Here is an 11,702-nt window from a genome sequence, read left to right as displayed (position 1 = left end):
ACGGATCGAGCTCGCGCAATATCCGCATTCATCACACCGTTTGGCCTGTTCGAGTGGACCCGGATGCCGTTTGGATTGAAGAACGCACCCCAGATCTACCAACGCCTCATCGATAACGCCCTCTATGGGTTCACCCGAATACCGGAGCCCGAAACGGGTGGATCCGGGGAAGGTGACGCAGAAGTGGATCCATTCGAAGCGGGGGAACCAGGGGATCCTGGGACCCCGTCTGTGTTAGGACGCAGATCTTACATCGACGACATCCTGATCCCGGCGGAATCGTGGGATCAGTTGTGCGAAAGAGTGACATCCCTACTGGAGGCGTGTACTAAGTGGAATCTCTCTATCAGTGTGGTTAAGAGCTATTGGGGGATGCGCAAGGTGGATTACTTGGGCCATCGAGTTTCCAAGGAGGGATTGGAGGCGAATCCTAAGGACCTGTCTTCATTAGCCGATTTGTCCTTCCCACAGTCGTTACGAGCGATGCAATCCTTCTTGGGCAGTTTGAACTACTACAGTCGGTTCATCGAAGATTACGCCTTGTTTGCCGCGGTGTTGTATGAATTAAGAGAGGTAGATTTTGCTGCGATGACCGCTCCAGCTGTCCGGATGAAAATCCAACAAGCTCTGGCCCGGGAGATGTCGGATCCACGAAGGGATCCAAGTGGTATGACGTCAGAAGAGGACCTAACACAGGAGCTGGATCCACTCCGAGACCAACAGAGAGAGGATCCAGTCTGGATAGAGACGACGGATCAGAACATGGAAAAGGCAGAATCTCGGTGGATTCGAGCTCAACACACATTTGTGGAACTGAGGAACAGGATCGCGACCACGCCTATCCTCCGTCATTTCGATCCGGAACGTCAACCTACGGTAATAGTTTATGCCAGTGACTGGGCAGTCTCAGCAGCTCTGGTGCAAGAACATGAGGGGATCTGTCATCCAGTCACCTTTGTCAGCCGGACACTGAAGCCGAATGAACTGAACTACGGAGCGGTGGAGAAAGAGATACTTGCGCTCCTGCGCGTGTGGATCTAAATTATACCTGCTAGTGGGGAGATCCATCCGGATCCTGACTCGACACTCCACGCTAGCCTGGCTGTTCAAGTCGGCCGGGTTGCAAGGACGTTTGGGACAGTGGGCAGCTTTACTCTCGCCTTGGACGCTGGAAATTGTGAAATGTTCGAAAGGGGAAGATGAGATCCTGGGAGTCTTGGCCGCGAGCATCACTCCTCGAGCTAAGATGGATGAGGCACTGACTAAGATCGCCCCTAAGAAAGAGCCCAAACGCCGGATCCAGATCCCGATCCCGACGGTACAGGTGGATGAGGATCTATACGTCCTGAGTTTCGATGGATCCGCTCGTGTACGACGCGGAGGAGGAGCATACAGTGCAATACTGTGGAGATTGCCCGGATGGGAAGTTGTACGGGCCAGATCCACTTACGCGGAAGGCCTCACCGTCAATGAAGCGGAGTATAACGGACTCCTTCTGGGTTTGGATCTACTAAAGGGACAAGATCCAAAACGGCTGGTGATTTGTGGGGATTCAAATTTGGTAATCAGACAGGTGCGGGGTGAGATTGACTGCAAGACCCCGGCCCTAACACTGTTACGGCAGAAAGTGATGATCCACCTGCGTGGTTGGTTGAATCACGAGTTGGTACATGTCAAGCGAGATTGGAATGCCAGTGCGGATAGTTTGGCCAGTGCCGCTTTACGGAATCAATGTGGTGTCGAAGTGGAGGGAGAAGCCGAACATCAGGATCTCGTTACGTTGAACCGACTTGACGAAGTGGTGGTAGTTGGATCCGGGAAAAGGACAGTCCAGGTGATGGCTGTCACTAGGTCCAGAGGAAGGATTGGATCCAGCCCCCCGATCCTCGAGGAAACATTCGTGAAGAGAGTTCGCATCGAGCGGATCCTCAAAGCACAGAATGAGGAAGCGTGGATCCTGGGACTAAAGAAGTATCTGATGGGGGATGTACGAGACTTAAGTCGGGAGGATGCCAAATCCTACAGCGTTATCGCTACGGATTACGCAGTGGATCTGAACGACTTGCTCTTCTATTGCCCCCCTACGAAGAGAGTCCACGAGGATCGGGATGGATTGATGAGATTGGTGATGCCAGAAACCTTGCAACAGGATGTCCTACACCACTACCACGCTAGCTTGGAAGGCGGACATCAGGGCATTGGTCGGACCTACCAACGGATCCGGGAATGTTTCCATTGGAGAGGACTATTCAAGAGTGTACAACGATATGTCGGTGAATGCGTGGATTGTGAGACAGGCAAGGGCAGACCTACGATCGAAGGGGAGTCACCTGGGAATGTCCGAGCGACTTACCCTTTCCAGATCATAGCCATGGATCATATCCCCTCGTTGCCCAAGTCGTTCAAAGGAAACACAGAATTGTTGATTTGGGTGGACCTGTTTACCGGATATGTGATTGCCAAAGCTAGTGCATCTAGAACTGCGCAAACCATTGCGGAATCGTACGAGGAGTGTGTTTTCCGAAGATTTGGTGCTAGCGAAATGATTAGACATGATCGGGAGCCAGGCTTTATGTCTGATTTCTTTCGAGCATTCAACCGGATCCTAGGGCAGCGACAGCGAGCAACCATGGCATATCGTCCCCAAGCTAACGGGTCGGCCGAACGCATGGTGCAGACGATCACGAGAGCACTCAAGATGTATGTCCAGGATTTGGATCAAAGGGATTGGGATGAGTACGCAGAACGGCTCCCCTTCGCGATGAACACCGCCCAAGACAGGATCCGGGGTGATACACCATTTTACTTGGTACATGGGTGGGATCCCAAATCCACCCTAGAAGCGGCCATCCCAGTATGCAGCACCAAGAAGAGAAACCGAGATCCAAGGCGATGGCGATACCAAGTCCAGAAATACTACCGGCAAGCTAGATCCCAGGTGAACGAACGACTGCGGAGTGCGATACAGGATCGAGCGGATCGACACAACGAAGACGCCCGTCCACATCAAATCCAAGTGGGATCGCAGGTGTGGCTTTATTTGGATCGAGTGAAAGAAGGGTACGCTCGCAAATTGGCCCATCTATGGCATGGGCCGTTCCGGGTGAGCGAGAAGATTGGAGAACATGCGGTGAGGCTGGAAACGGCAGGTACCGAATATCGCCTGTTCCCTGTAGTACACGTATCCAAGCTGAAGTTGGTCAAAGAATATCCGGATCGGCCGCAGATCCGTCTTTCGGTAGACGCATCCGACCGCGTCGACTTCGACGAGGTTCTCCTACCGGAAGACAGTTGGAATGTGGATCTCGAAGCTGACGAGTTCGAAGTCGAGAAGATCACCGATATGAGATCGGGGAAGCGAACGAGATACGGACGGATTTACCGTGAATTTCTGGTGCATTGGCGTGGATATGACGAACCTAGTTGGGGTAGACGAGGGCGGGATCTGAACTGTGGAGCATTACTGTATGATTTCTTGAGGGACCGTACGAATCGTAACAGATTGGGCGTGATGCAGTCTCACGAAGAAGAGTAGGGAGGGGATCCATGGATGTGAGTTGGTCATATCGATGGGAGAATGAAGAAGAACCCACAGGAAGGGTGTGGGTCAGGAGGGGGAGGATCGCTGATGTGAGTTGGTCACATCCGAAAGAAAGAGAAGACGAGTCCACAGGGGGGATTAGGAGGAAGGAGTGAATGTTTATGCATAAGAGTGACGTTTTACGTGTGAGGAGTCCTGCTTGATCTCAAGCACGAACTTTCAAGAGCCCGAACTATACCGCCCCAATTGAAACTGGGTCGTTGGCGCTAGATCCGGATGAAAATCCAGGCGTGGATCCAACCGCATCCGGAATCCAGCCCAGATCCAGGTGTACGCTGAAAGGGTGGATCCAGCCCAGATCCAGGTGTACGCTGAAAGGGTGGATCTAGCCCAGATCCAGGTGTACGCTGAAAGGGTGGATCCAGCCCAGATCCAGGTGTACGCTGAAAGGGTGGATCCAGCCCAGATCCAGGTGTACACTGAAAGGGTGGACTAGATTTCTCAACCGACGAAGGAATGTATTCAAGTAAAAAAGTGTGGATTGTAATAGCTTATGCAAAAGGCTAGCTCGACCCAGTATCCAGTCGCTAGTTACTGCTACGAAAGGAATCCACGAAGACGGAAACTGGGGCGTGGTGTCGAAGAGTGATGAGGATCAGGTAGTCTTGGGTTGAACATTAAAGAACTTGCCCACTAGACGCTGGATCTGGCGTCCCGGGTGTTGGCTCAGGTCCCCGCGAAACTGGATGCGCCAAGGCTCGGCTTCGTCGATCTCTCGCAAGGCTTCCAATAGGCTCGTGGGTTCTGGGCGATGGAGGTTGGGATCCTCCAAGTTGGCTTGACGGGATACGGATCCCGGAAACCAAGCTACCTTATCCCCGCGTCGGGGTAGATGCAGGAAGGATGGATCCAGCAAAATATCCACGTCACACCAACCGTCCTGGATTGCTAACACGAGGATCACAAGGACTCTCTTCCAAGCTCGGCCCGCATGGCTACGCCGGTTACCACGCTGCTTGTTGAAGTTGGACAACCAAGTCGAACCCTGCAATTGATTCCGAGAGATGGGGAACCGGTGAGTGCCCTCCCATATAGCAACCCGGTGCTTGGAGGCGAAATCCCGGAACGCCCGAACGAATACCCCAAGTCGCCCACGCACATCACCCCTGAAGCTAACCGGATCCACCGGTGTGGTGACCAGCGTATCCCACGGGGCAGCACTTGTCAGTTCTTCCACGAGAGGTCTGGTGATGAGTGAATCCACGTACCCGGCCCTCGGGATGGCGTCCGCTGTCCGAGGGAATATCCACTCAGCCCGAAAAGGCAACTCCGGAAACAGGACTGTGATCTTCATGGAGATGACCGCGACTCAGTTCAATTTCTTGGCTGACCAAGGCTCGATGTCTCTGGTAGCGAAGGCCACGGGAGCACGTCTACCAGGAATGAAAGCGGCATCCGGACCAAACGGAGCCACGGGGAGCATCCCTGGCAGTGACGAGTTAGGGGGAGCGGGGATCAAGACGGATCCAGGGGATCCGCCACCGTGAGATGATCCCGGGGATCCGCCACCATGAGGCGATCCGGGGGAACCGCCACCGTGGGGCGATCCTGAAGATCCACCACCATGAAATGACCCCCCTCCACCAGATCCGGGAGATCTGCCACCAGGCGACCCCCCTCCACCAGATCCGAGGAGTCCGTCACCACGAGGCGACCCTCTCCCACCATCACTTCCCAATCCGCCGTCACTGTCGACTTGGATCGCGGATCCCGCAGTGTCGCCTCCGGATCCGGCTGTGCCAGCGACTTGTGGAGGCGGCGTCGAGAGGGATCTCCGCCGGGCTTCGGACCGGGATTGGGACAGAGCCCGTCGCGTGTCTTCCTCCAAGGCATCCTCAGCGGCTTGAGCCTCCTCCGAATCCTCTGGACTCCCGTCGTCATCGTCGTCGTCGTCATCGCCCCCATCGCTCAGAGTGAAGGGATACGGGCCGGAAGACGACGTATGCTTCGACGATGATCGGTTAGGAGGCCCTGAGCCGTCAGACCAGTCTGACTCCTCATCCTCGTCGTCCTCCGAGCTGCCAAGTCCACATCCCGGGGGAATAACACGTTTAGCTTTCCCCTTCCCGGGTCCAGCACGGGCTGGCGGATGGCCGATGGAGGCTGGCCGGGGAACGGCCGGCGTCGTCACCGAAGGACCGGCGGTGGATCCCGTCTTGGACGTAGATCCCGTTTTGGCCGTCGATCTGGTCTTGGACACCGCTGATCCTGTTTTGGATGAGGCAACGGATCCAGTCTTGGACGCCGTAGACCCAGTCTTGGGTCCGGATCCAGATTTTGACGTAGCAGCAGTGGATCCAGCCTTGGATCCCACTCCCGCTTTGGACGTAGCGGCAGATTCAGTCTTGGACGCCGAGGTAGACTTGGATCTAGCGGTGGATCCAGACTTGGATCCGGCATCTGACTTCGAGGGAGAAACGGAAGTCTTGGGCGCGGGTGTAGATCCTGCCTTGGACACAGAAGTGGATCCCGCTTGCGGAGCAGATTTAGAGACCGGAGTCGTTTTGGGTTGGCTTTCTGGGAAGCTCGGGCCTGCTTATGGGGACGGGAGGATCCGGTGCTAGGAGCGGGAGATGCACTACGCGGGCGTTTCGCAGTCGACGAATCCGCCCCACTTACCGTCGGAAGAGGAGCAGAAACGCTAGCAGCCTGAGAGGGCCCCGACAAGGGAGGAAGTGGATCCGAGACGGCAGCTGTCACCAGCGCCAGTCGTCGACGTGCCAAATCGCGCTCCGACAGGCCGCGATCGCGCTCCAGGATCAGCTGTTGCTGCTGAGTTTGGGCTGCGGAAAGTTGATCCTGGAGTTTCGCGGTGGTCGCATCTGCTTTCCTCAATTTGTCACCTAGATTGACAATAACAAGTGAATATGGAGTTACTAGCAAGGGCTAAAAGAGGATCCACGTACTCATGCGGCGAAGCTTGGATTCCAGCTCCGTTTGCGTACGCTTGGCATCCGCCCACTCGGTAGTCGCCTTGTCCCGCTGGAGCTCGCTGTCTGCCAGTTTCGCTTGGATCTCGTCCCGCAATCGAGTCATACGCACGAATTCTTCAAGCGCGTAATCTCGTCCGGCAGACGCCCTCTCGAGCGACTCCTTGGTGTCTTGCAACTCCTCAGAGAGTTGAGCCAGGGCTACATCCGGCGACGAGGGAGGTGGATTTGGCGCGGGGGACCCTCCACGCGCCGACCCTAAGGCGGATCCGCCATGGGCGGATCCCACATAGTCGTTGGTCACCACCTCCTCCTGGGTCAAACGCAACTCGTCACGGAGGCGGTCCAAGCTCACATCCGCAGCTGCCCCAGCAGTCTGGGAATCCTCCAGATCCCGCTCGAGGTCGTGGATCTGGGATTGGAGTTGGTGGATCTCAGATCCGGCGAGTGCCATCTCCCTGAGGAGATGGTCGTTGTCATCTCGCATAACGTCTCGTTGACGGGAGGCGCGATCCAGTCGTCCGGTCAGGTCGCGGATCTCTACCGCCTGATCAGCCAACAGGAGTCGCAGGTCCTGCGACCGAGAGGCCGCACGGTGCTCCCACCCCTGCATCTCCATCGCTTGGTCATGGATTTGGGCCCGCAAGGTCTGAAGTTGGGTAGTGTGTAGAGACGCAGCTTGGTCTTGGGCATCTTGAGCCGTCTGGAGCTCCGCCGTCAGGGTTTGCACCTGATCGGAAAGAGCCTGGGCTAGAACCCGCAGATCGGTGGGCGACATGGAAGACGGACTGACCGGAGGTGTGGTGGATGGGGCCTTGCCCGACGATTTGCCGGTACGCTTGGCGGGAGACATGTGTCGCGAAGGGGAGAAAGCGGTTGTGGATGCTGGTAATGCACGCCGTGAACGCTGTTGTGCAGCGCCGACAACGTACAGGAGGCGATTGTGGTAAAGTGCTTTCTCAGAAATAAGAGAATGGGCCTGACGCGGGGTCACTATCCCGAATCAATGACAATTTCAAGTGATTAGAGAGGATTTGGGTTGGCTGGCACGGATGCAAGTTGCCGGTGGTGGATTAGCCATGACGAGCAGCGCCCCGTATGAAGTGACGATGGATCTGGTATGAGCGATGTACGAGAAGGCAAGATCCACCAAGACTTACCTCGGATCCACCTTTACTTGGATTCACCTAAATGGATATGGGATATACTATACAAGAGTGGATCGGGTGTGGATCCTATGAAGGAAGGATGGTAGGTGCCCTCTAAAGGTGGATCTAGTAGCCACGGCTAACGAGGAGTCAAGATCCACCGCGAGGTGACCCGGATCCCATGCTTTCGAGTTAGGATCCAAGGAGGGAGGATCCCGCCTTAAGGGACCTGGATCCAGGGTATAGGTATGATGGATGCAGTGGATCTAGAACTTTCGTGGGACAGTGGAGATCACAGACGGTTGCGAGATGATGTTGGATGAGTGGAGAGCTCAGATCCACGACGAGTGTACACTTTCAAGTGAAGTGGATCCAAGCGACCTGGATCCTGATGAGTGTACCCATAATAGGGTAACCATAATGATTACGCCATGGATCCGGTGGATCTGAAGATAATACAGCTGGGATGATGGGTCAAGGGAAGAAGGGACATGCAGCCGAGCCTGGTAAGGGATTTAGCAGATGAAAGACATAGAAGGTAGAAACCCAGGCAGGTATAGGCTTAAATATGAATACAGACTTCAATTTGCACGATAACACGCAAGTGCCTTCCTGCCCTCAAGAACCGGAACTACATTGGCCGTACAAGCTCGGAGAAGGTTGGGAATTGCGAATCTAGTGTTGGTAGTGATAACTGGATAATATATTGGCCAGATCCTACAACCTAGTAAGCTTGTCCTATACACGTGCAGATCCAACAGGTTAACCGAATTACTACTTGGTCGGTTACGCCCTAGAAGATCTCAACTCTCAAGATCCCGTCACAGGAGGCGGCAAGTACGACTTAAAGGACAACACAAAGGCAAGGGAACACACCCGCAAGGCAACCCTACGGCCAGATCCACGATCTAGGCCCCGGATCCATAAGCTCGAATATTCGCTTAGGATACGGAACCATCCACGGACGCAGAGTGAAGATTTTCCACTGCTGCTCCACCCCATCCCCACGTCTCGCCAAGACACTCAAGCTTCACCACTTGAACTCTTCGAAAGTTACCGAGAGAGCAGATCCCGCCCTACCGACGGGTACACAAGGTGAGGAAAGTTCAGCAGAACACGGATCATCGGGGGACTCCCTCCGTTAGTCGGTGTCTGGGCGCAGTTGGTAAGTTGGATCTGGCAATCTCGCAGATTTTGCTGATCCCGCTACACCACACTATCTTGGATTGAATCGTCGGTACGACCACGGTTGGCAAGAAGAGACCAAGCTGCGGCTTGTAGTACCAACAACGATGATTCAAGAGGTCCTACAGAACTTTCACGACTCGCTGGAAGGTGGACATCAAGGTGTGGTGAGAACGTTCCATCGCGTTAAGTCCGATTAATATTGGATCGGCTTGTACGCTGACGTGGAGAAGCATGTGAAGTCATGTCCAGATTGCAGCTCGAGTAAAAGCCGTCCGCAGCTTCGTGGATACTCACCTGGCAACGTACTAGCCGAACGACCTTTTCAGATCGTCTCGATGGATTTTGTGATCCCACTACCGAAATCTCACAGGGGCAACACGGCGTTGCTCCTATTTCAGTACTCGTTCACGGGATTCGCTATTGCCAAGGCTATGTCGGATACGACTGCACTGAGGGTTGCCCAAGTGTTCGAAGAATGTGTGTACCGACGGTTCGGCGCCCCGTCACGGATAAGGCACAACCGCGACCCACGCTTCATGTGCGAAGTGTTCCAAGCATTTGCAGAGATGATGCAGTCAAGATCCCGGACGACGTTGAGCTATCGGCCACAGGCTGATGGACAGCAGGAACGCTCGGTGAAGTCGGTGATGGGTTCCGTACGGGTGTACGCGGAAGACCCTCTACAGCAAGATTGGGACGAAATCGCTGAGAAGCTGGTGTTCGCTATTAATACTTCTCAGGACACTACAAATACGGAAACGCCGTTCTACCTCGTTCATGGTTGGGATGCGCAGTCAACGTTGCGGGCGATGTCGTCATCACTCAAACGAGGACTTGGCAAACAGTCTGACGCACTGGCGTGACGGCGTGAGATCAATCGACAACATGAGATCGCCCTCACAATGGCCAAATATTATCAGACTGTAGAAAAGGAGCGAAGGGCTTTAAAGCACAATGCTGCCCTGAGTCGACTGGAAAAAGCCGCTGTACCTCAACCAAGTGGAAATGAACACTCGGTGGAACCACCAGAAGCTTCGGAAGAGATAGATGATCCTGCAAGAGTCCCACCAAGGTCTCTTTTTGAGATTGGGAGCCGAGCGTGGTTGTACATGGAACGTGTCAAACCGGGCTTGACGAAGAAATTAGCTCATCGGTGGCATGGACCTTTTCGGATCAAGCGCAAGGTGGAAAAGTTTGCGTACGAGCTGGAACTGCCAGACTGAATTGGGTATCGCTTCTACCCAGTGGTGCATGTGTCGAGACTCAAGGCAGTCAGCGAATTCAACAGTCGGCCGAACACTCGGTTGGTACTAGACGCGACTAATGAAGCAAGACTCGATTTCGATGAAGAGCTGTTGCCTGAAGACAGCTGGGAACCAGATCAAGTTGCCGGTGAATATGAAGTCGAGGCCATCCTCGACGACAGAACACCAATGTCGACGAGCACGGAGCGTGCTGCACGCGAGTTCAAAGTCAAGTGGGTGGGCTACGAAGACCCAACTTGGGAGCCAGCATCCAACTTATCATGTGGAGGTCTGCTGTACGACTATTTGTGAGCCAAGAAGAGCGAGAATCGGCTGCAGATGGCGCAAGTGGCGGACGAAGACTAGCGTGACTGGATCACGTGTGAACTGTTCACAGGGCGAAGCAGCCTGTGGTAACAGACGAAAAACGTTACTGCAACAACAAATTGTATGTGCATTTGAAGAACAACAGGAACATGATTACACTGTGGAAGTGGATTAAGAAAAAGAAAACATGAATGCCGGCCGAGGAGCGACCACTGAAAACGAAACCACGCGGGGCCCCTCAATAGTTAGCTGAGATGCTGGAGAACGTCGCGGAACATGCAGCAAGGATTCAAAGCGACTCCAATTGCCTGGCCGCGGTGGCCAAGAGTGCCAACGAAGTCGAGTCACCACTCTCCTTTTCCTCTTCATCAGGAACCTGAGCCTCGGCAGCTGGAGCTGCAGCCGGACCCTGCGGATCCTCGGCACCAGCTTCAACAGGAGTAGCAGCCAGAGCGGGACGTGGAGTAACCGGTGGCGAGTCAAACAACGAACGCCAGGTCGGAATAACTTCAGTAGAATCCAGAGACGGGTCAACGAGCACGCTTCGGTACACATCCACTAAACGCGTACCACGCGAATTGAAGAGCTCCGGATTACGCTGGCACGGGAAGTACGTGGTGTTGTACGGGGCTGATGCGGCGCATTCATCCATCCAGTACGCCAGGGTTGACGAGCATCGAGAGCCGGAACTTCGGAAAGCCAGTCGGGAGTCCGAGGTGCAAACGGCAATTTTTCGATCGGGTACCATGGCTTTGACGGCTCCAAAAGCAACTCAGGACGAATGAACGGCGCGCCGGAGGTACCAGAGGAAACCGAGTCACGACTCCACGCCATGTACTGTTCACGGTACTTGTTACGAAGACGATCAGCACGACGGTCGCGCTCACTGAAGAGCTTCTTCAACAGAGCTCTCAGTTCCTTCAAGCGCTCCTTGTCGTGGCCAACCATTTTAGCTTCTTCAACGAGACCTCGCTCAATACCAGCCAACGGAAGCCAGTATAGACGCTCCCATAACGCGAACCCGAGGTCACCTTGCTTACCACCGTCACCCCGAAGGTTCGCCCATATCATCTTGAGACGAGTCTCAATCGGAGCACGCTTTGAGATGGGGACGCTTGGATCGAAACCGACGGTGTCGAAGAGACAGGCTTGAAGAGGATAGAGCTGCCGAAGTTGCTGGTACGGGTGATCAGGATGCGAATAGTCAAAGTACGCTTGGAGACCCTCCAACGTTGCACGTACGGTCACCTCACCAGCTGGTTCG

The sequence above is a fragment of the Phytophthora infestans genome, genomic scaffold (assembly GCF_000142945.1).
Source record: "Phytophthora infestans T30-4 supercont1.1 genomic scaffold, whole genome shotgun sequence".
NCBI lineage: Eukaryota > Oomycota > Peronosporomycetes > Peronosporales > Peronosporaceae > Phytophthora > Phytophthora infestans.
The sequence above is the reverse complement of the archived record's forward strand: the minus strand, read 5'-3'. Positions refer to the sequence as shown.